We start from the raw sequence: 23,405 nt of genomic DNA on the forward strand, positions 1-23,405 counted from the left end.
GAACAAGAGCCACCACAGTGGACTGGAGCCCTGCCTGGACTTTCTGCATTTGCACAGGTCCCTCTGGCTGCCGTGGGGGGAGACGGCCCTGTGGTGGCAGAGCCCCCAGACGTGGGGCCACCAGGCTCAGCCACAGTAGGTGCTGGCCCACGATGGTGACCACAGACAGCACTGCAGCAGGGGTTTGGGAAACACTAGGCCCTGCCTCCCCGAGGGGCCCAAAGAGGTCCTGACCCCGCTGTGGGCCTCAGTCTCCCACGCGCACAATGAGGAGGGCACTGACCTGAGGGTCCAGGACTGCCTTGGGCTGTGCCATCAGGATGCGCCGGCCTTAGGGCAGCCCCCGCAGCCATGCCTGAAGTGGCCACCAGGTGGCGCCCGGCGCCTGCTAAAAAGTGTGGCTCAGCTTGTGTGGGTGCCGCCCTTGGTCTCCAGCGGTGGGTCTGACTGCCATACCAGCGTGGCCACTGCTGTGTAGCCCTGGGGGGGCCATCACCCTCCTAGAGCCTGGGGGGACCCCATCCGCAAGGGAGTCCTAGGGCATCACTCAGCTGCAGAGAGGCTCCCCAAAACTCCGGGGTCACAAGGGCAGCTAGTGGCAGGGCGGGCAGGGAGCATGAAAACAGCCGTGGGGAAGGTGCCATCTTGGCAGCTGATGGGAGCTGGGTGCACGAGGGCATGGGAACCACAGGCTCTTCCAGCATGGCTGACCTGTGCCCTGGTGAGGGCAGGAAGCCGGCTGGTGAGATTGCCCGCGGGCAGGAAGGGCACCCGAGGGAGCCGGGTGGCCGTCAGGGAGGAAGTCAGGGAATGAGGCCAGGGGCCAGCAGACCCTGGCGAGCAGGGCAGTACCCAGCTGGGCAGGCATGTCAGGGAGGCCACGGTCTGTGCGGCCTCCCTGGGTCTGGGCAAGGTGGTCCTGAGTTCGCCGCAGCCAGGATGCCATCCCGCCCAGCACCGGGCCCGGCTTGGACAGGTTAGGCTGCCAGGGCCGGAGGACTGGATGTCACCACATCATCCCCGACTGGTTCACAGCCCCGGCTTGATCTCCCCCAGTTCCAGAAGGCTCACTCGGAGCAGGGCCGACCCTCTCCCTCCAGCCACAGGAGGCCATGGCCCCCCTGGAGCAACGGCACCCACTCTGTGCTCACGCAGGGTCCTCTGCCTGGGGTGCCCTCCCTCTGGCCCTCCTCCCCAGTCACCTCCACCTGGGCCTTCTGTTAGGGCCGCCACCCCCAGGTTCTTCCAACTACTATGTGCCTGACCCTGTCCTGTCATCTGACCTTCCAGTGGGTGTTATTTTGTCTCCCTGTCTTGATGAGAAACCTGCCCGAGGTCCCACAACCTGGCAGATGTCCATTCAGGAGGGTCTGGAGCCCTGGGCACACTTGGGGCACACCCGGCCTTGCTACCAGCAGCCACTCTCACCTCTGGGGAACCTTCCTGGCTGCAGTCTTCTTTCCATGCCCCCAGGCTTGTACCCAGATGCCCCTGAGTCCTGGCACCTGTGGGTAAGGGGGCAGAGGGAGAACTCAGGGTGCAGGGCTGCCTCAACCGCAGACCACCTGGAACAGGATGTCCCTCACCTTGAGAGATCAGTGGGGTGTGCAGCCCTCAGAACCAGCCTTCATTTGGTATATTCTGGTAGGACACAGACCTCGTAATGGCTATGCAGTCAGTTAGGGGATGGATGCCCCGGGCCTCAGAGACACAAGACAGGAGGGAGAATCCACACAGCAGGGGTGCGGTAGGGGAGAGTTCATGCACAGCTCCCTGGGAAGGTAAGTCCTGAGTTGGGTTTTGTAGGATGAATAGGAGTCTGCCAGCTACAAAGTAGAAGAGGAATGAGAAGCCTCCAACCCAACTCTGTGATTATATGTGTGTGTTGGGGGGGCCTGTGGGAATTGCTGTGTGGCACACTGATAGGTAGGGTAGCAGGGCGAGAGAGTCTCTGTGGGTGCTGCGGACCACTCATGCCCCAAAAGGCAGGTCATTTCAAGAATCAGTCTCAGAATTAATCGGGCAGCTTCACAGGCACCTGACAGAAACCGAAGCCAAACCAGCTTTGGCCCAGAGGGGATTTGTCAGCTTATGTAACAAAATATCCAGGCACTGGACCAGCATCAGCCATGGCTGGGTCAAAGGACTCTGCCTCCCCCGTTTCTGCTGACTGCTTCCCTCCGTGCACCCCTTCCCCAGGCAGGCCCCCTAACAAGGCAGAGATGGCTGTCTGCATCCCACCCTGACCCCATGGAAGGCTTTCTCACCTCCAGCAGGTGTGTGTTGCCTCTGATTGGCCAGGCCTGGGACAAATGCTCAGCCTAGGGCCACTGGCCGTGTGCTCCCTGGCAGGCCAGGGCCAGCCCCAGGGACTGCCGTAGGGCAGGGGAGCACAGAGAAGCAGTGGGTCCCCGGGGAGCAGAGCCAGCTGCTGCTCCCTGGGTGGTGTTGGCATCACTGCTGGGCAGAAGGGGGCTCCAGGACGGCAGGCTCCTTGCAATGACCTTGAGCTGTTCAGGGTTGAGGCTGTCCCCATGGCTGAGTCAGCCAGCACTTCCCACCAATCCGGGCGCTCAGCTCTGTGTGGCAACTTGCGGCCAGGCCTGTGTTCACCCTGGCCAGACAACCGGAAGGAGAGCGGCGGCGCTTGAGGCCAGGCTAGCCTGGAACTGGCAGTGACCTCTAGACACAAGGAGAGGGCATGCTTGCCGGCCACCCGGCTTCGCTCTGGCTGCAGGGCCCCTGCGACAGCCTCCAGCAGCCACTGGGGAGGCACTGCTGGCTCCTGCCACATTCTACAGACCAGAAGCCGAGGCCCAGAGCTCCGTGACCCAGCCAGAGGCAGCCTGGAGGCAGTGTGCCGGGACTGGGCAGCAGGCCTGTCATGCCCAGGCCCAAGCCGCCCCGTGGGACATGGGCCCGGCTCTGCTCTCCTTCCTGTCTCTGCCCCACAGCCCAGCCCCCTCCTGGGTGCCGTAAGTGGCCTACCTCAGATGGACACCCTCACTAAGTGCCCACCCCCGGGGACCAAGGGCAGCATAACACAGCCACCTCCCACTCCATGTCATCTGTGTTGGGGAGCAGGTGCCTCTCTGGGGAGGGGGACCAGGGTGGGCAGCAACGGACTCCAGCCCAGGAGGAACCAGCAGAATGTTCAGCCTTGGCCTTCAGAGCAGGCGCAGGCAGAGGCCCCATGGTCATCTCATTGCTGCCCCTGCCCCCATCCTCTTGGGGGGCCACACTCCTGTGTGAGCTCAGGGTGTGATGTCACCCACCCCACTCTGCTCTGACTCCCCACCTGGCAGGGGTCACATGGCAGGGCCCTGAGTCAGATGTGGGGATCCACCCAGCACCCCAGTCAAGGAGAAGGCTGTCTCATGGGTTCAGAATGCCCTGGACCACCACCCCAGGAGGAGATCCCAGGGGGCCCAGAGCCCAGCACAGGGCTCCTCACCCTGCTTGCGAGCTCCTTCCCCTGCCCTGTGGCTCCCCATGCCCACCTTCAAATCTGACATCAGTGCTACCATGCTGAGCAACGCACCCAGTGAGTCTCGGGAGAAGCCCTTCCAGACAGTGAGACCCACCGAGGACAATCACCATGGCAATGACTGGAGCTCTCCGTGGCAGGGCCCAGGCTGCCCAGCACAGAGTGGTACCAGTGAGCATTTGGCAGACAGACAGACAAATGAGGTAATGTTGGAGTTGGGCTTTGAAGGATGAATAGGAGTTCGTCAAGGGGAAGAAGAGAGGCATATCCCAAGTGGAGGGCACAACGTGAGCAGCCCAACGGTAGGCAGGAGCTCTGTTGTAAGTTCGGCTGCTGCAGAAGAGATTGAGGCCCTGTCAGAAGGAAGAAGTGGGGTCCACCGGGAGATGATGTCCACCCCTCCACGCCCTGGCCTTACTGTACCCCTAGTCCTCTGGTCTGGCTCCCCAGCATAGTCCTTGAGCCTCCCTAGCCCTGACCCCCCGCATGTCCCTTTCTCTTCCAGCCCTGCCCCTTCCAGAAATCCTCCCCTGACCTCCCCATACACTGCCTATTGGGGCTTCCTGCCCACCCTGTCACTCTCCTGCTCCTCATATTGCACTCTGGCCAGCCCATGTGACCCCTGCCAGCACAGGGGTGGCCAGCACCCACTGCATAGAGGGGGACCCTGAAACCAGGGAGGGGCCAGGCTGGGGCCACAGGGCACTGGAGGCGCCCATCCTTCACCCTCCCATTCTGTTCACTGCCTACCCCCCAAAAGTCCCCCTACTGTGCCAGGACCACCAGGCCCAGCCTGAGTAGCCCAGTCCCATGGAGTCCAGACTGCCACACCAGCAGGTGCTCCCCCTGGGCCAGAACAGGCTCCATCATCTCCCATGACCACCCCCTGAGGCTGTGAGGTCACTGTGCCCAGCCTAGTTGCCCACCCTCTCTGGGCCTCGGCAGTAGTGAGTAGCCACACAGCCTAGAGTAGTGATGGGGCTTAATGGAGCTTCAGCGCACCAGCTAATAGGGAAGAGACCCAGATGCCGCCTCCTCTGGGAAGCCACGTGGGTTCCCTGGCCCCAGACCACATATGCTGCTTCCTTCTTTCCTTGGGCCCCGGCACTGTGGCCCATCCCCAGCAGGGACTAGCCTGTTCTGAAATCAGCTGAACCAGATCGGAGTTCCTTAGGGCCAAGGCCAGGGCTTGGCACAGTGCTGGACCCAGGTGGTATTCAGTGGACAAAGTGCCCACTCAGTGGAGAGGGGAAGGGGTGGGAAAACTGAGGTACAGGTTTAAGTGCTCCAGCCAGGCCAGTGCCACCCCTGGGCTCCATGCAGGTGCCCTCACCCTGACAGTCACCTCCCCTGCACCAGCCGGCTGATACCAGCCCTGAGGCTCGACCACAGCCTGTCCCCTCCGGAGGGGCTCTCAGCCAGGGCAGGGGCTGGCTGCAGCTGGGAAGGGCACCCTCAGCGCCCCATCGTGGCAGGAAGAGGAAGAGGGGGTGCCCATCTGCTTTATACGGCTGCAGTTCCGGTGCTAAATGCAGAAACGTGGCTTGACTGGGTGCTGCGTTCAGGGCCGTCCAGCTCCCTGGAACAGCTGTGCTGGGGGCCGTGACCGAGGGCCTGGGGACACAGGCCGGGCCTCACGCTGCCGTGGGACCTCGGAGGGGCAGCAGCTAGGGAGGCCAGCGACCTTCCCAAGGTGGACAGCCAGGTGAGGCCCAGGAGCGTGCCCGCTGCCTCCTGCCCCCGCACCTGGGCCTGGCCCAGCAGGCTGGGGGCTCCCTGGGCGCCTCCTGAAGGCCTGGTCTGGTGCCGCCCGCCCCGCACCGCCCTGCTAAACCTCTGGCTCTGGTAGTTCTGTTGTCCTCGTTACACAGCTGGGGACAGGCTGGGCAGAGTCACCCCAAGGTCACTCGGTGGCGAGTGACGGTGCTGCACCCCACTCCCCTGGGCCAGGGGCAGCTCCCCATTTCACAGCTGAGGCTGGGTGTGGGAGAAGCTGTCCCTGAGGTCATACTGAGCGGGGCAAGCACTCGGCCTGTGGACTCAAAGTCAGCACTTCCCACCTTCACACCCCTGGCGCGGGAGTGTATGGCTTCACCAGGGAGACAGGACCTGAACAGGTAGCGCCATTGGCTGCGGCAGCTGCGGTGGGGGGTGAGGCTTCCTGGAGGAGGTGATATGACTCACCTAAGTCCTCCAGGACAAAAAGCCAGGATGACGCAGAGGGTGGGGTGGAGAGAGAAGCCTGTGGTGTCCCCATGTGAGGAGTCACCTGGTGGGAGTGGGGCCTGGAGGTGAGCGGTGGGTGGGCTGGCCATGAAGGGACTTGGGCACCACTGGGTTCTTAGGGGCCATGGGGAGCCATTGAAGGTTTTAGCAGGTGAGTGACAAGCTCAGGTGTGTGTTTTAAAAGTTTGCTGGCTGCCGTGTGGCTTCTGGCTTCTGCATCAGAGGGCATGAGAGCTGGGGCAGGAGGGCGGTGGGGAGGGCAGACCAGCCAGGCGCTGGCCTCTAGAGGGAGCTGCACGCAGCGCAGTCAGTAGGCCTCAGGGCAGCAGCCCCAGGGCTCCCCTGGGTCCAACCTCGCAGGCCTGACCAGCAGACTTGGCCCTGGAGGGTCTTGCTCTCCCAGCCCCACCCAGACACCAGACCCAGGGGCAGCCAGCAGCGGCCGCGTCCTGGGAGAGCTGGCGTTGCACCAGGAGGGCACAGGGCAAGGGGTCACTTCTGCTAGGGTCCAGGGAAGCCTCTTGGAGGGTGAGGGGCTCTGGCACATTGCCAGGCAGCAGGCACAGCAGGGTGCTTCAGGCAGAGAGAGCAGCATGAACAAACAACGGCCCCAGGACACCCCTTGGGGTTGCCGCGGGGGGTCTGGGGCTTGGAGAGCGCACTTCCTGTTCAGTGGGGACCACGGAAGGCAGCACAGAACTCCGGCAGGGAGACCAGGTGCGGGGCGGGGGAGGCAGAGCACAGGAATCCTGGGGGTCAGACCAGGAGGAGTAAGCCAGAACCCCTCCTTCATCACAGGACGTCTGAGCCCTCCCGTGGCCCCCAGGCTTATTTCAGGGATGGGGCAGGAGTGCTGGGGTGCGTTGCAGGGGAGCCCCAAGCTCAGGGAGAAGCAAGCATGTGCTTCTAGAAGGTGGTGTCCATCAGGAATGGTTCTTGGGGCCAGGGCGGGGGCCAGGCCCCGAAATTGGGAGGCACAGCCTGTGGCAGGAGCTGAAGGTGTGGTGCAGCCTAGGCGGCCAGGGCGGCTGGGAGAGTGGCCCGTGCCAGGAGCACCCACATCTGGCCTCTGGGTTCACAGCATGCTTTCCCAGCTACACCCAGACCCAGGCATGGCCGGGAAGGTGAGTCAGGGAGCTGGAGTTGGGGCCCCTGCTGGCTTCTGGGCAGTGTGTGTCTGGGACCCAAGACCTCAGGCCTAGCAGCAGGGTGGAGGCCCTGGCAGCCAGGTGACCTATAGCCGCCTCTCTCTGGACAGTGACATAGTCACATTCTCAGAGCTGGCCTCTCAGCCCAGGTCCCTGTGAAGCTGCATGCAGGGACCCAGTGCTCCCCATCCCTGAGATGGGGCTCAGCCCCTTTATCTGTTGACCCCCAACCAGACCCAGCCCGGAATTTTGTCTTGTACTCGACGTTTCTTGTGCGCTCAGCCTATGCTGGGTGGTGCCATGGGTGGTAGGTGTCTGTCTGGCTACAGCTGGGAGGGGTCCTGGGCACCTGTGAGGCAGGAACTCTGGGGGCAGAGGGCAGGAGGAGCTCAGCCTCCCACAGCCCTGGGGGTGCCCACTACTGCCTTGGCCTGGCACTGGGGCATTTGCCCAAGCACTGTTTGCTGGCTGGAGCCTGGCCAAGGGGGCTAGGGACATTCAGGGTCAGGGGAGCAGCAAGGTGGGCGGTGATCTGGGCAGGTTGTCATGGGCGCAGCAGTCCCCAGGAGCCACTGGGCCAAGGGCCTCACTCAGCATCCGTGTGATGTGGCCACGAGAGTCCGAAGGCCAGTCTGAGGTGACGTGTCAGGCAGGGCCCGCCTGGGCTGGGAGCCAGGTCTCCGATGCTGGGCCCTCTGCTCTGCACTGGCCACAGCACCCAGGACTCGGCCAGCACAGGGCACGGGGTACACTGTCCTGGGCCTGGGGCCTGGAGTGTGGAGTGGCTGCAGGTGACGGGAATCTGAGGACACCCTTAGCTCTCCAGGGAGATGTGGGGGTGGAGAGCAGGTGACCTGCACGCTGCAGGCTTCTCCACCCCGCCGAGCAGAGAAGACCTAGGGCTCCGGCTCTGCCGCCCCTAAGGGGCAGCTGCCTAGCAGAGCAGCTGGTGGCAGGCTGGGGTGTCTGGGCACCTGGCCCCTGGGCTGGGTGATCCCAGGCCACGCTCACAGGCCTGCTCCACAGACGGTGCTGCCACCACAGTCTGCTTGGCAGTCCTCCCCAGCCTGGCCTCTGGGTCTTGGGTCTCATGGGCTCTGAGGGCTGACAGACGCCACCCCTGCCCTGGGGCCCTGCTGCTCTGAGGAGGGTGCAGGTGAGATCGTCATGGTGAGGCCCAAGCACCAGCTCCTCTCTGACCTCCCACCTCCATGCAGGGGCCTGAGCACAGCTCGTGCCAGACCTGTTCTCCCTGCCCTCCTTCCCAGACTAAGCGCCCAGTGCCCACCCAGGGACCATACCAGATTCCAGACACCCTGGGTTCCTCTCCTGCCTTGTGCCCTCTCCCAGTTCTACCCTAGGTCCAGGTCTCTCCTCCTACCCACCCCTCAGAGTTGCCCAGTGCCCCCTCCCAGCCCCGTGCCCCCATCCCTGCAGGGCTGAGGCTGGTCCAGGGTCCCCTGCGCCCGACAGACCTGAAAGCAGGATGGCCCAGCGCTGGGGACCTGCCCCCACAGTCCCAGCCCTCTCTGCCTCAGTTCCTTCACGTGCAGAATGGGGGTCACTAGTACCATCCCACAGGGCCAGGGGGCTATTAAAGGAGTGGGCTCTTCTAAAGCCTGCTGTCTGCTCACAACACCCTCCCTGACAATGTCCCTGGCTTCTTGGTGTCCCACCCACCTCCAGTCCTCGCTTCAGCTCCCTAAAGCCCTTGCCTGCCACTGTGCACCGCCTCCCCTGCAGGCCCCAGGCCTTTGCTCTGGCGGCCACCACGATGCCCCCCTCCCCTGCCCCAAGAGTGACCTTTCCTGACTCCTGGCTGCTGACCACCCAGGCAAGGCCTTAGTGTGCTCCGCCTGGCCCGGGGCTCCTCCCTGCATGCCCCGTGCCCCTACAATTCCCCTACAGGGCCTGGGAGGCACGTCAGAGGAGACTCCTGTGTGGACATGTAGGGGGCTATCTGGGAGCAGGTGGTGGCCTGGCAGGGTGATGGGGGAGGGAGGTGGTGAGAGGCGCCCTCAGGAGGAGCTGGGGCTGGTGGTGGGTATGGCGGGGAGTAGGATACGGGGTGAGGCCACTCCCTGTGTCTGGCGTAGATGGAACCAGCTGGCAGGTGGTGCCACAGGCTGTGCTGAGAGCATTGAGGGGCATCAGGCTGCAGGGCAATTCCTGGAGGCCTGTGGCAAGGCACCCCAGCTGGCTGCTCAGGAGGGAGGGCGACCTGTAGACATGCTTGGAGGCATTACCTTCTGTGGGGTCCCTGGAGCCAGACAGGGACACAGGAGGGCGGGCCACCTGGGAAGAGAGCAGGACTGGCTCGGGCAGAGCTGGGAGCAATAAGAACCGTGCGTAAGGCCGCTGCAGAGGCCAGGGAGCCGAGAGGAGCCTGGAGAGAGCCCAGTGTCCCGGGTGAGGATGGAGTGGCCTAGTGTGTCCCAAACGTGTGTGGGATGATCACGGTGTCATGGGACGGAAGGGATGCCCCCAAGGCACTGGGGGGACAGCAGGACATGACTGGCCCTCGAGGCTGGCCACCCACACTGCCTGCCCCAGCCTTCTCCCAGAAGCCGCTTCCAAATTCCCAGGCAGCCCATGAACCTGGTGACAGGGCTCAGATCAGGGGAAGGAAAACTGACTTCTCTGTGCCGCACAGGCGGCTGCCCTTTCCCACAAGCCATCACAGTTCTGTCTTTGTTCCCAGTGAAGCAAAGGCTAGAGAAACCCAGGGCTGTCTGCATTATGGTCAAGCCCTAAGAAGTCCCCCAGGTGCTCGGCAGGGCAGCAGGCACAAGCTCAGAGGCGGGTCACTGGGGCAGGGGGCCCCCGGAGGCTGGCCGGGAGCAGCTCGCCCGCACCCTCGTGGGTGTGGGGACATTTCCACCTGCGATCGCGGTTGAAGCTCCTCCAGGGACGGCGCTGCAGCTGCCTGAGAACAGGCGCAGAGCCGAGTCACACGGCAAGGTGACCTCAGGTGGGAGAGGCTGGGACATAAGCTGTGGAGAAGGTCAGAGGTGCTGGCAGCACATCCGGCAAGCAGCCCACCCTGCTGACCTTGGTTTTGCTGAGTGCAAAGTCCCAGGGCCTTCCTGGTCTGACCAGCTGTGGGTGGTTGCAGGGCAGGGCCGGGCCCAGGCTGGCAGTTCTCTGCACCTGGATTTGCATCGACCTCCACCGCTACCCTGAACGTCCGCGGCACTGGATCGTTCAAGAGAGCAAACGAGAAACTCACATGTGCATGCAGAGACTCGGACACACACAGACAGGCTCACACACACCTATGTGAATGTACACCACACCAAACGTGCCCACACACAGAGCCATGTGTCTGTGCTCACATGCACATGCACACGCCCACACCTGCATACATACACATACTCAGGAGACACATGTATACACCATCCGCTCATGCACATACACACAAATGCAATGTGGGCTCGTGCACACACATTCTTGCGCACATGTACATGCCCGGGGTGGCAGGCGGGGCCCTGGACTGAGATCTCCCTGGGACACGCCTCCATGCTGGCTCCCCGGTGGCGTGGCTGGGCCTCGTCAGCGCCCTCCCGCCCTGTCTTTCCTCTCTGCTGCCTGAGGAAGCGGAGCTCCTGGTTCTCCCCTGTGCACAGCGTGTGCTCCCTGGAGGGCCGCGCGGCAGCGGCATGGGCTCACCTAGGGCAGTTCCCAGCCTCCAAGGGCCGTCCCCAGGGAAGGGAGCGGGGGCGAGAGCTCACAGCTGCACACCCCGCGGTGGCTGTCCCCACCCTGGACTTGGAGGCGTGATTTGTTCAAGGTCACACAGCCTGCTGGGGCCAATGTTCTATTTATTGTTTTGAAATAAATACCCCTCACATTATATGTTAACAGAGAAAAATGGAGGCTTTGAGGTGCTGGTGGGGGGCAGGGGGCGATGAATTCTGATTCTTTCTCTCCTCCACGGCCAGCAGATGACTCATTACCAGCAAGTGCACATTCCGCGCCTGTGACTTCCCAGCCACCCGGGAGGACTTGACCCTGAAGCAAACTCCAGTCCTTTCCTCTAAGTGGTCAAATCTGAGAAAAAACCTGGTGCGGCCATGGCGACTGGGGACACCCCTCTGCCCCCCAAGCCCCACTCCCAGGGTGTGCCCGCGTGTCTCTGAGAGTGGCTGTAAGGGCTACTCTTAGAAGGGTGATGGACAGGTGGATGGGTTTCCTGCCCACTGATCTAAGTGGCCAGTCCCTCTGCAGCTACATGGTCTGTGGCCAGGAAAGGTTCCAGAATCATGGCCGTGACTAGCATCACTCGGCATTTGCCAGGCGTTGTGGGCACAGCAGAGAGCCAGGAGACGGAGGCCCCCAGCAGCTGGAGCACCCCTAGCCGGCTTGTCTTTCTCTGATCCTCTGTCTCCTCACCCACACCGTGAGCGGTGGAACCAGGACATCTCTCTGGGGCTTGCTGCTGACGTGCCCCACCAGGAGCCTCCCCAGGTCTTAAGGAAGCTCCTCTAGGTCGGGGGTGGGAGAGGTGGCTGGGCCCATGGGGTCTAGGGGACAGACCTGCCTGCACACTTACTCTGCAGGAGCCACAGCAAAGCAGCTTCAGGTAGGGTGTTGGGGAAGCTGCCTTGTGATGGTCTGGGTCCAGCTCCCTGGGCTGTGAAGGGCCAGGGCCCTGCCTGCAGGCCCGCAGGCCAGTAAGGCCCCACCCCTTGGGAACACCTGGCAACACGAATGCAAAGCTCCACCACCCAGCGCTTCTCCAGCGCCTGGCCTGCCCTGAAGAGCTTGTAGACGCCACCTCACTGATCCTGGTGAGGCGGACTGTCATTATCCCCTCTTTGTAGATGGGGAAACTGAGTGAGGCGTGGAGGTACAAGGACTCCCCACAGCCTCACAGGCAACAAGTGGTGCAGCCAGTCTGTGCCAGCGGCACGCTCCTGACCGCCGCGGTGACTCTTCCAGGAACGGCCTTCCGAGGCAGCCACGTTCTGGTCCCCAGAATCTGTGCATATGTCACCTCATGTGGCAAAAGGGACTGTGCAGAGGGGATTAGGAATCTTGAAGTGGGGAGAGGATCCTGGGTCTCCTCAGTGAGTCCAGTGTCATCATAAGAGTCCTGAGAGGAAGAGGGGTATCAGAGTCAGAGACCAGGGGAGGCCGGGCTGCAGGTGTGCCGAAGTCGGAGGCGGGGCCCCTGACACTGGAGAAGAAGGGCAGTGGGCCCTCCCCTAGCGCCTCCAGCGGGAGCCAGCCTGCCGACCCCTTGGCTTTAGCCCCTCGGGACCCCTGTCGGACTGTGGCCTACACAATCGTGAGAATAAGTCGGGGTTGTTTTTAGCCACCCAGTTGTGGTCATTCGTGACAGCAGCCACCAGACACTCATACAATCACTGTGTTCTTGACCTTTGCATGCCTCTCTCATCTCACTTAAAGACAGTTCACCAATTCCTGCCCTGCTTCTCCGCAGTCTAGGTACCCCCGTCTTCGTGGGCACACAGTTGGCACCACCGTGCTGGCAGCGGGGAAGCCCCCTCCTCCAGGCTGTAATCAGGCAGGAGGGGAGGAGGTTCCCAGGCTGCGCCCGTCTATGGGGCCTGAGGCCTTCTCTAACTGGGCCCCTGCCCTCTGTGCTGTCTTCCCATCAGGTTGGGCACCCCCTGGCCTGAGCACTCCTTTCAAACGCACCCCCAGGCTGCAGGGGAGAACAGATAGTGGCGGGTGTTGAAACTCTGTGAGTACACTAATATCATAAATTGTGCCCGTTAAGAGCCTGAATTTGAAGGCATGTGAATATACCACAATAAAGCTGTCCAAAAAGAAAAGAGACACCCACCTTTGAATTTTGGTGCAGTATCAATGAAAACCCAGTTACCTGAAGCTGCTATCAGATTTCCACCCTCTTTCCACATGCTATTCAGACAGGCTGGATTGTCTTCACAGCTGCAGACAGAAACAGCAGGTTGCAGCCGACTGGTGACAGAGGCGAACTTGAGAATCCAGCCACCTTCGATTAAACCAGACATTAAAGAGATTTGCAAAAAATGTTTTTAAAATTTCTTGGGGGAGGCTTTGGAGATTATAATCATTTTCATAAAGGTGCTATATATGTTAATGTACAAAGGGCATATCATTATTTTTGTATGAATAAATGTTTAAAGCTTTTTTCAATTTTAATTTCTAATACTGGAAATATTGAAAAATGTAGCCCACGTGAAGAAAATGTTTTGGGGCCCTAAATAGCTTTTACAAGTGTAACTGAGTCATGAAACCGCAATGTTTTTTGAGAACCACCATCTTACACGGTCACAGCACAATGGTTAAAACCAGGAAGGGACCACCAAGATAACACCATCTGAACTACAGACCCCATTCTGACTTCACAACATGTCCCCAAAATCTCTTTTATAGCGACTAAAAAACCTGAATGGGAAATGGGGAGTTAGCGTTTAATGGGGACAGAGTTTCAGGTTGGAAAGAAGAAAAACATTCTGGCGGTGGATGGTGGGGATGGTTGCCCCACAACGTGAATGTGCTTAATGCCACGGAACCGTATACTTAAAAATGGTAAATTTTATGTTATGTAGATTTTACCACAACTTAAACATTACAATATTAAATAATAAATAATTTTAAGTATAGTGAAATGAACACCATATTTACCATAATAAAAGCAAGCCAAACTACACAGCACACGTGGGATACATTTCTCTATAAAATAATATGGCAGTATGAACAGAAACCATTACTAGAGAAAGTTTTCTGCACAAAAAGCTGGGCATTATTAAATCTGAACATGTAGGAGGTAGAATTTTTTTTAATGGTGATTTTTTGGTAACATCATTTCTGTTATTGTTATTAATGATCTCAGATAAGATCCTCATCCCCAGCAAGCTTCTCTTCCAGTGAGGGAGACGGACTAGCAAACAGACAAGCGTAACACGGGGACAGCAGCAGATGCACTGGGGCTGAGGGAGCCCAGCCCAGAGAAAGTTGGTCAGGGGGGCCTTCCTGGAGGAAGTGGTGTCTGAAGGTATTGTTAAAGGAAAAACAGAAGTGGGAGGTGGAGATGCATGCCCTGCAGAAGGGAAAGCAGGTGTGACATGGTGGATTGTATGAGGAGAGGCTGGAGAGAGATGTGACCCTGGCTGACCCCAGGGTTGGGCCCAGGGGCCCTGCCCAGGCCTGTCATGCTGCAAGCAGTACAGAAATGAAGTGAGAGAGATGTAGGTGGGACAGAGTCTGGCAGCGGATGGATAAGGGAAGTGAGACAGGAGGGCTGGCCGAAGGGGCAGAGTTGGGGAGGAGTCAGGGCCTGTAGCCTCTTGATTGGGCCACACTGACCTTCTTTACCTCTGACCCTGACAGTGACACTCCAAGGCGGCCAGAATTCCCGCGATAACGCTGTGGAGGTGAGAGGTGAAACAATTCGCCAAGTTTGCCCAGGAGAGCTGGGATTGGAGCTCAGACCCTGCTGACTCGCTGTCCTGAACATGCATGCGAGTGATAGGGACCGGGAGCCCCTCTCGGGGATGAGCCCCATGTCACCCACACGGTGGCCTGAGTCTTACTTTCAGTACCTGTGTCCAGCCTTGGGTTCCCAGAGATGATTCCATGGGGTCCTGCCCTTTCCTGGAGTCCAGAAAGTTCCAGTTGGACCTCAGGCCCTGCCCAGAGGACCCACCCCAGCCAGCTTCTCCAGTTTTCTTCCAAAATGGGTAGAAGCGACTGGGTAAGGAGGCCTGGGCCTAGCTGGGAACCAATCGTCTGTTTCCCTAAATCGTGCTACATGAGAGGAGGGCACAGAACAGCCCACCCTGGGTTCCCACTGTTCTGTTCATTTGCCAAAGCATGCCCCACCCAGGAACTTCATCTCCTCATCAGGATCTATCACCACTGGTTTCCAACAAGAAGCCAGAGTGTATTTTTAAACCAAAGCTGTGGGTGGGACTGGGAAAGTCACTGGGAGAGCAAGTCGAGGGTGGAAGGCCCTTGAGTGTCCCCTCCCTGGGATGGTGTGGACGGGACACGAAGCAAGCCAGAGCAGGCCCTTTGCTACATGTCTGTGGAAGGCAGAGGTGGGTGACTTTCAGCTGAGGGGCCTTGGCTTGGGGGGTTCTAGCTGAAAAAGGGATGCTGATTTACCCCCGGGTTCAAGCTCAGAGGCAGATCCCAGGCCTGGAGGCTGGTCCTGAATGCATTTCCAAAGCCCAGAGCACCAGATGCTGATCATAATTCACTCCAAGTGCTCAGCCCACAGACAGTCATGTGTCTTCTGCTTCCCCCAGTGAGGCAGGAAAAAAATGCCTTCCTCGTGGGCATCGGCAGCTGGCTTCTGGGGCATGTCACAGTCACACCCCCAAGCACAGCTCAGAATCTCCGGCTGGCAGGGGACACTTGGGGTCAGCCAGCCCAACCTCTCAGTTTACAGTCAGGAACGGACGAAGGGCGGTCGTGGCCATCCAAGGTCACAGAGCCCAGGACGGAAACCATGGGCACAGCGGAAAAATTGAGGACATGTGAGCCAGGCTGGCGGGCACCGGGCCCAGGCCTGCAGCTCCCAGGTACGCGGCTCAGGGCGACAGCTCAGCCCCTCCGCTTCAGTTTCCACAGCTGGGAGCAGGGAGAGGAGCAGCTGCCACTTGGGACTGAGCAGTGCTGAGTGCCAAGGGCTCTTGCATGGTGGACATGTCCTCAGTGGGCGCCACAGGCAGTCAAGCGAGGGCTGGGAGAGCTTGGGCACCTGACTTCTGCCCAGGAAGAGAGGTTGTGACCCACGTTCCTCTGGATCAATACAGTTTTGAAAAGCATGCTCAAAATCCCTGCTTAGTGACCACCCTTCATGCCAGGGGGAGCGGGAACACGGAGCATAAGGAACAGGCCAAGCTGCCTAATATCTTAATCAGAGACAAATACTCTTGGCAACTGAAATAATGGTTCATGCTTCTATGCCTACTAATGGCAGGCTAAGGTATGTGGACCGACTCTCTGGAAACAAGTAAAAATTTTGGATTAAAAAAAAACCATTAAAAAAATTATTGTTGAAAGCCTCTAAGAGTAGCCAAGACAGTGGAGAACCTGCTGGCTAAATTGGGGGGCAGGCGGGAGCCAGGAGGTGGCGCTGCAGCCATTCTGCCCTGAGGACCGTTGCCCTCTGGAAAGGTTGGGCCTTCACCTGGGGCTGGGATGTGGGGGGCACATGAGGACAGGTCAAGACCTGAGGCTCCACTGGGGTCTCTCCCTCATACTAAGTGGGAAGGCCAGCAGGCCACACAGCAGGGAGTCAGGAGCAGGGGGGTGCCGGCAAACCCCAGCAACCGCGGGGCGCAGAGCTCCCCTCACCCTCCTGGGGAAATCAGCAGCCGGCTGGCTGGGCAGTGGAAGGCGATCCCGCTTGGGAAGCGCCAGCTCAGTCTTGGGTACCTTCCTAGCATTCACTAGATCGTTTTTGGGGGAGGAAGGGGTGTTTTAAAACTCCACTCAGCACTAACCCTTGCTCAGATGCCTCGATTCAATCTAACGCTAGGGAAATGAAGTGACGAGTTTACAGTTCCCGGGTCTGTCTTTCCCACCAGCCGTCTCAGAACCCTCCTGCCAGGGTCCTGGCTCCGTGTCCTTCTGCCCCACGCCCCCGCCACCTTCCAGAGGGAGTTCCAGCGTGACTGCCCTCATGCAGGGCATGAGACGCGGCTTTCCCCGTGCCTCCAGCCAACTCCCCCGTGCACACCAGGCAGTGTGAAAGCTCTTCCCAGGCTGCACCCCGCCCTCACCGTGGGCAGCGGCCCACACCCTGCTGCTCCCTTGCTTTGTCAAAGATCAAGATTAGGCCCTCACACTGGATTTTATATTCCAGGCTGCAAGTCTCAACACAAGCCAAAGTGTTGACTTGAAAATAAATATCACAAGTAAATCTTGGGGAGAGAGCTGGGCATGAAAAGATTGGAAAACTGTCAGGTGGCCTTTGCAACGTGCAGCCTGCTTGTCAGTAAACAGAGCTCCTCTGGGCCAGGGGGTCCTGGACTTTGGGCTTTGCAAACCAGCAACATTTAAACGGCTCTGGGCACTGACATGGGAGCTGCCAAGTCAAAACACACCATTCCCTATCAACTATTATCAGCACTTCATTTGAGATATTTTTATTAAGAAAAGGCATTTTCAACATCAAAAGAATGTAGAGGACACAGTCTCGGAGAGAATGGCGATCCCTTTAGATGGACTAGAAAATGCTTTACAGAAAACTCTCCCCCCCATGTCCTCGCGTCTCTTCCCCATCTTGCCACAGACCAGGAGCACGTTGGCAAACATGGCCTGTCCCTGCCCAGGGACGGGGGACCCACAGTCTGCTTGCCCATTTCAGTGAAGCCAAGGCCTGGAGATGCTGGTAGGGCATTCTCGCCGTTCCCTGGCACGTTTCTGGAGTCCCATGTGTTCTGGACCCTGTGCTAGGCACCTGGGCTGGAAAAGCTGCTCACACAGGGCTCTCTCCTGGAGTTCACAGCCAGGGGTGGGGGTCTGATGATTGCCTGCGTTCAAGTTCACGCTGTCCCAACTGGCAGGCAGGACTCTTCTGTAAAAGGCAGACACCAGCATAAGTCTGGGGACCATATGAGTGACCAACAAATAGGCACCTAGTCTGGTGTCAGAAGTTTGAGGGCTCAATCAATGTCAGCTATTTTGAGAGGTGAGGCAGGCAGAGGAATGGGCACTGTAAAGACAGAAAAACTAGACTAAAGGTGGCAACACAGGAGAGAGGGCAGCTTTGCTAGCCCTGTGTGATGCCAAACAGGCTTCCTGGAGGAGGTGACCCTGGGCAAGCCCTTAGGCAGGTGGTCATGAAATCTCAAGTGTGATCCACCTATGAGGTCCATGCTTGTACTTCTTACACACTCCCTCCTAATTCTCACCCCTGGACCTGGGGGGGGGGTGAGCATCCCCACCCCATTTTATAGATGAGGAAGTTCTGGCAGGAGGTCAAGTCACTTGTCCCAAGGCTGTAGTATAATGAAAGGTAGAGCAAGGTTTTGAATTCAAGTCTGTTTGCCTCAAATCCTGCGTTCTACCTACTGACTTCACGAGGGAAATTGGGGGAGTCCCAGGCAGAGGCAGTGATGTGAATATATACTTGCATTTATTACGCATTTGTGGGCCACCACACCATGTCTCTGCGTTCCCCGACCTTGCCCATCCACAGCAGGGCAGTTCATGGTTGGGATAATGGTCTACCCAGGTCAGGTAATTCCAAACTCCATCTGCAGGGGAATGGAATGTCCTTTATTGACGAATGCATCTACACATCATGCTTTGCGGTGAGACTCTTAACTACCAGGTCACACGGGTCCTGAAGCACCAAGGCCATGCTCTGAACTGGGCAAAAGATACCAGTGACCCAGCCCCTGGCCAAAGGAGCTTAAGATCTCTGGAGATGAAATACTGTGTGCTGACCAAGAGGGAAGGAAGCAAGGACAGTGCCACTGCAGGTGGGCCACCTGGGGCTTCTCTGGAGCGACAGAGACCCACGTGGAGAAGGAGCCTGTAGCATAGCCAGTCTGCAACCTCAGGCAGGGACAGGTTATTTATCTAAAGGGTTGAATGTCTATGACTGCAGCAGTTGCTGGTCCTGCAGAGGTTCCAGGTCCTGCAGACTTCAAGGGTGTGCATAGTTTTGTCCATCACCATCATCTCTGCTTTGGAAATAACAATTGGTTAACAGGTGTCATTTATTATTTGTTACTAATATGATGGAGTCAAGCCAAACTCCCCACCAGTCTGCAAGACACAGCCCACCTTTGCCCACCTGGTACCATTTCTGTGCTCTCTCTCTCTCCCCCTGAACATGGCCCCCTTCTCCTGCCACAAGCTTCTTACATGCTGCCACTTGCCACTTGCCCTGCCCCCAGCTCTGGGGCCAAGACGACCCTTGACACCACACTCCTGGCTCTGCCAGAGGCAGCCGGGACCCCAGGCCAGGGAAGCAAGGGCTTCCAGAGCAGACAGTTGACCTGTGGGAGCACCCCACGGCTGGAGCAGGTGGCAGAGTGGGTTTGGACTCTGAGAGCCTGGTTCTTGATCCCTCTTGGGGACCTCAGCCAATTGATGTTGTCCTTTGTCCTTGGCTTCCTTGGCTGTAACATGTGGATGAACCCTGCTGCCTGGGGGACCACGGTGAGTCCCACGCTTTAACATGACAAGACATCATTACCTGGTCTTGTGTGGTTTTGCCATCATTATTAGGATAGCACTACGCAGAGGCCACTCTCGGGGTGTAGCCCTTGGCCATGGGGCAGCTCTGTACTTGCTGACAGTGAACTCTCCCTTTCTCAGTCTGTGTCCCTGCCCCTGTTGACTTCTACCACCTGACCTGAGGGCATGCTTCCAGGGGATCAGAGGTCACTGTCCTGGCTGACCCTGGGAAGCACAAACTCCATCTCATCGGGAGCCTTTGCAGATCAGCAAACCGCAAACAAGGGACCTGCCGAGGCCTTGGACATTCCTGGAAAAGGGCTTACCTAAGCTTCAGGGCAAACAGACTTCAGCCTGGACCCCCAGGCTCCTGGGGGATGCTTCACCCCCACAGGGGTGGGGGCAGCAGTCAGGACCACATTCTGTCTGAACACAGATGGTTCTGGTTCTAAGTTCAGGGTCTAACCTGCTGTCTAGTATGGAGTGGGGGGAGCCTCGTCCAGGTACCCCCTCCCCTTGAGTGCCCCAGCTTCCTGAGCCTCCCCCAGGGCCCAGCGGAGAGCCTGGGCTGCTCTGGTGGGAATGGGTGGGTTGGTACATCCAGGACAGACTCAGCAGGGCAGGTGTGGCTCCACAGGCCCACCTCCTAGCCTGGGCTTGGCAACTGGCCTGTGGGACCTGGTGCAGCAGGGGGCCTCTTTGTGCCTCAGTCTCCCTGCAGTAATATTGGCAGAGTAATAATTATCTCTCCAAACATATTTAAGATTAGAAACCCTGAAACCATCAGCACCAAGTAAGTGGAAGCTAGGAATTAAAATACATGTGCCCCCACACGCTCCTGGCATTTACTAAGGCTCCAAAGGGGACCTCAGGGTGCTCAGACATGCGGTCAAGAGCACCCATCTGTCCCTGACATTATGGATTCTTGCTCAGTCCTGCAGAGGCGGCCTTCTCTGTTCTGCTGTGTTGCTAAACGGCAGTCTGAAGGAGGTAAGGAGGGAGGGAGAGACTTTCAGGAGCTGTGGGAAGCGAGAGGGGTGCGCTTTGTGACTGCTTTCTCCTGGGCTGGGTGTGTGACAGGTTCGTCAAGGCAAACAGAAGTCCACTCAAGGCAACCAGGGACCCAGTTCCTGGGGGCAGCATGTAGAGAGCTGTCTCATGGAGTCTCCCATGAGAAAAGACCGGGGCACCCTTCCTTCCACTTTCTATGTGTGTGTGGGGGGTGGGGGGGCTGGGCTGGCTGAGAGCATTTGTTCAAGTGACAACTTTCAACACATACATGAAGAACAGGTTTTCTCTCCCTGAAACCTTGGGAGCCCCAAGAATATCAATTCTCCATGTCTGCTGGGTGTACACACTGCTTGTGGAACCCTATATAGCTTCCTCTGTTCTGGTTCAAAACAATTTTTACCAGGTCTTTCCAACGGGCTGGTGGAACTGAGTTTAGGGAAGGCCATCACTGACCTTCTGGGAACAGAAACCAACACCCCTGCCTTTGGACTCGTGGTCCTTGACCATCAGAGCTGGAGCATGTCAGGTGACATACTGGAACCTGGATGTCAGCATGAGCACATGAGCTCTTACTTCCTTGGCTGCTGCATCCACAGTACCCAGCACGGCACGGCCCCGGCTGCATCAGTAAAGCGCACCATTGCCTGCCCAACCTAGGAGCTATCCAGGAGATAGCACGCGGGGATGACTGTGTACACCCTACTACATACGCTGGCTATTGCTAGGATGTGCAATAAAAGCTGGGCTTGCCACTGTGAGTGGGAGGGTTTTGTGGGTGTCTGCAGGGTAGGGCAAAGTTCACCACAGCTTATGGGGCTAATCAACAAGGGTGAGTTTAAACCACCTGGGTGGAAGGTACAGGTACGCCTCGCCTCCAGGGTCTGCATAATGCAGGGATTCCCCTGGAGCTGTTTCCTGCCCCAGAAGGTCTTCCGGGGGCGCTGGCCGCTACAGGGGCAGCGGGAGGGCAGGGACGAGGGCTGGCACAACACTCATTTCATTCCCACAGGAGGGGCGTCCTGGTGCGCTGGCGTGGGGCTTTGTGCATTCCGCGTGGCGGGCTCCGGCATCGCCGAGCAAACTGAGCCGCTGTGCCCTCTCTCCTCTGCTCCTCGCACTGGCTGCCGGGCCGCGACCTCCCCCTGGCGCTGGCAGAGGCAGAGTGCCCTGCCTGGGCACAAAGTCAGTTCCTCACCCCGACGCACGGCTCTCCCGCAGCCGGGGGTGCGGGGAGGGTGGTCGGAGTTGGCAGCGCGTCCCCGCGCCGTCCGCACTGCCCTTCACCATTCTCGGTCCCCGCCTGCCTTACCCACCCCGGCATCTCCGCCACCTGTTCACACGTCCTCCCTGCTGGCGTTCCCTTGCACCCCCTTTGCATCTTAGGGTCCCCGGGACAAGTCCTTCCTCGCGCACCCCCACCCCGCACCCCCTCTCCGAAACTCCAGGGCACCCGCACCTCGGCCCGGGGTCTAGACTGGTTAGTGGCGCTCATCAGCGGGGCTGGGCTCCCGGAGGGAGGAGGGGCCTCGCCAGCGTGGCCAGCCTCGCGCCCGCCCCTCCTCGACATCAGCTCCTCCCGGTGCGCGGGGCTAGACGCGCTCCGACGCCCCGTCGCGTACCGCGTACCGGCCTGCTGGGTGACCCCGGCAGTCTCTCCTTCCCCGGTCTCAGTTTCCCCACTGGTGCGGCCCCGCCGGGCACAAGGTGGGAGCCAGTGAGGGCGGCCCAGCCCCCGCCCCGAGGGCAGCCAATCGGGCGCCGCCGCCCGGGGGTGTGTCCCGCCGGGGGCTGCGGCGGGTGGCCCGGGGCGGAGCCGAGGCCCGGGGGCCGGGGCCGGAGGCCAGGGGCGGGAGGCCAGGGGCGGGGCGGGGCTTCCGGGCCGGCCACCCGCGCGAGCTGCCCGCGCTGCAGGCCTGGGCTGGGGCCGAGGGGCGGCGCGTGCCGCGGGGGGCGCGGCTGGCACGGGCGCGGAGAGGCGGTGCCGGGCATGGGCAGGGGACGCGGCGGCCCCACGGCGCGGGGAGAGGGCGGCGGGGGCGGAGGCGGCAGCTAGCGCCCTGCCCGGCGCCGCCTCGCTGGGTGCGCTCGCCCGGCGGACCGGCAGGCGGCGGACCGCGGCCCAGGTGCCTGGGGCGGGCGGGCAGACGGGCGCGGGGGTCCGCGGGCCGGGCCTCCCCACTCGGGACCCGGCTAGGCGGGGGAGGGGCCGGCGCGGGCGGCGCATGCGCGGGCCTCGGGGGGCGCGGGCCGAGGGCGCTCGCCGCGGGCTCGTGCGGGGGATCCCCGGGCGCAGAGGCCGCCCGCTGCTCGGCCTCCCTCCGCGGCCCGGCGTCTGCGGCTGTCGGTGTGCTGGAGGCCGCGCAGAGGTCGAGGCCCGGGACCTCAGCGACTGCGGTCCCAGGTTGTGGCCCGAAGGGCAGGCCCACCAGGCGGGGGGCATCGGGTGCGCCGCGCCCTTCGCTCGGCACTGCGGGGTTTGGGCGTCACTACCTGGGGGGCGTTTCCGGAGTCCCCCGACAGAGCGACCCTCGGGGCTCAGCGCCCGGCGGCTGCGGTCCGACGGGAGTGACCCGCGCGGCGTGGTTCGCCGGCCGCCGAGCACCCTTGAGGAGCGGCCCCACTTGGCCAAGGCGGGCGACCCGCAGGGCCCGGCGAGCCCAGGACAGGTTCCGCCGCGCGACGTGCCTCCCGCGTGCGCGCCCAGGTCTCCCCGAGGCCGCGCGCCCCGAGGGGCGCAGTGTGGCGCCGGCGGAAGTCCGTGGCTCACGGCCGCCTCCGACTACCAGAGGGCAGCTGTGCGCCCGTGCTTTTCTCGCCTCTTTCAGTTTGAAGGAGGGACGGTGTGCCCCAAATGTCAAGGTTCCCTTCGAAGAAAAGTCCGTGGTTGCATGCCCTGGTTTCGCCGGGCGCCCTGGGACCTTGCGGGCTGCACGCCCACCCCGACCACTGCCACCTCTCCTCAAGGGCAGGGAGCCCCCTCCTTTCCCAGGGCTGTTTGGGAAGGGGTGCGCGGGGAGTGGATGAGGGAGCAGGGTCTCCCGGGAACCACCGTGCCAGCCCCCTGCAGGTGAAGAGGCGGGGTCACGGTGACTTTCCTCGTCCGCGGTGGTGGAGAGCTGGGGAGGATCCAGAGGACATACCGCGATCATTTCCTCCTTCACCTTCCCACAGCCCAGGCCGCAGGGACGGGCCCTGCCAACGCGCAGAAGTAGCTGTGGCAAGAAGCTCAGAACCAAGCCGGTGTCATCACAGGTAAATCGGATGTTGGATTTACTCATCCAGGCCGAAGTCTTCACGTGTTCACTTCCGTTGCCCGGCAGATGAGCAGTTTAGGGGTTATTACTTTGTGATGTAAGGCCAGATTTATTTGCAGCGCT

At 60.2% G+C, this 23,405-nt stretch overlaps 1 protein-coding gene and 2 long non-coding RNA genes across 12 annotated transcripts in view; 2 read left to right on the top strand and 1 right to left on the bottom strand.

Moving 5' to 3' along the window:
• Positions 1-4,520: 4,520 nt before the first annotated feature.
• LOC140843669 (uncharacterized) lies at positions 4,521-13,001 on the top strand. The gene is made up of 2 exons (XR_012121652.1): positions 4,521-10,926; positions 12,486-13,001. It is a non-coding gene; the product is annotated as an uncharacterized lncRNA (long non-coding RNA).
• Positions 13,002-16,957: 3,956 nt separating this feature from the next.
• LOC140843670 (uncharacterized) lies at positions 16,958-21,791 on the bottom strand. Of its 3 annotated transcripts, XR_012121655.1 has the most exons (4): positions 21,485-21,618; positions 18,324-18,518; positions 17,964-18,086; positions 16,958-17,404 (listed from the first exon to the last, which is right to left on the bottom strand). It is a non-coding gene; the product is annotated as an uncharacterized lncRNA (long non-coding RNA). The 3 variants fall into 3 exon arrangements; XR_012121657.1 differs by lacking the exons at positions 18,324-18,518; positions 21,485-21,618 and adding an exon at positions 21,655-21,791; XR_012121656.1 differs by lacking the exon at positions 18,324-18,518 and having other exon boundaries at positions 21,485-21,623.
• Positions 21,607-23,405, top strand: part of PPARA (peroxisome proliferator activated receptor alpha) — a 62,731-nt gene continuing 60,932 nt past the window's right edge. For 2 of the 8 annotated variants that reach the window (XM_073214044.1, XM_037006771.2), the window contains exons 1-2: positions 21,943-22,151; positions 23,200-23,280. The gene's annotated coding sequence lies outside the window, so the exon portion shown is untranslated. The other 6 variants (XM_073214046.1, XM_037006775.2, XM_037006772.2 and 3 more) reach the window with 5 other exon arrangements.

This window comes from Manis javanica, chromosome 10 (assembly GCF_040802235.1).
Source record: "Manis javanica isolate MJ-LG chromosome 10, MJ_LKY, whole genome shotgun sequence".
Lineage (NCBI taxonomy): Eukaryota > Metazoa > Chordata > Mammalia > Pholidota > Manidae > Manis > Manis javanica.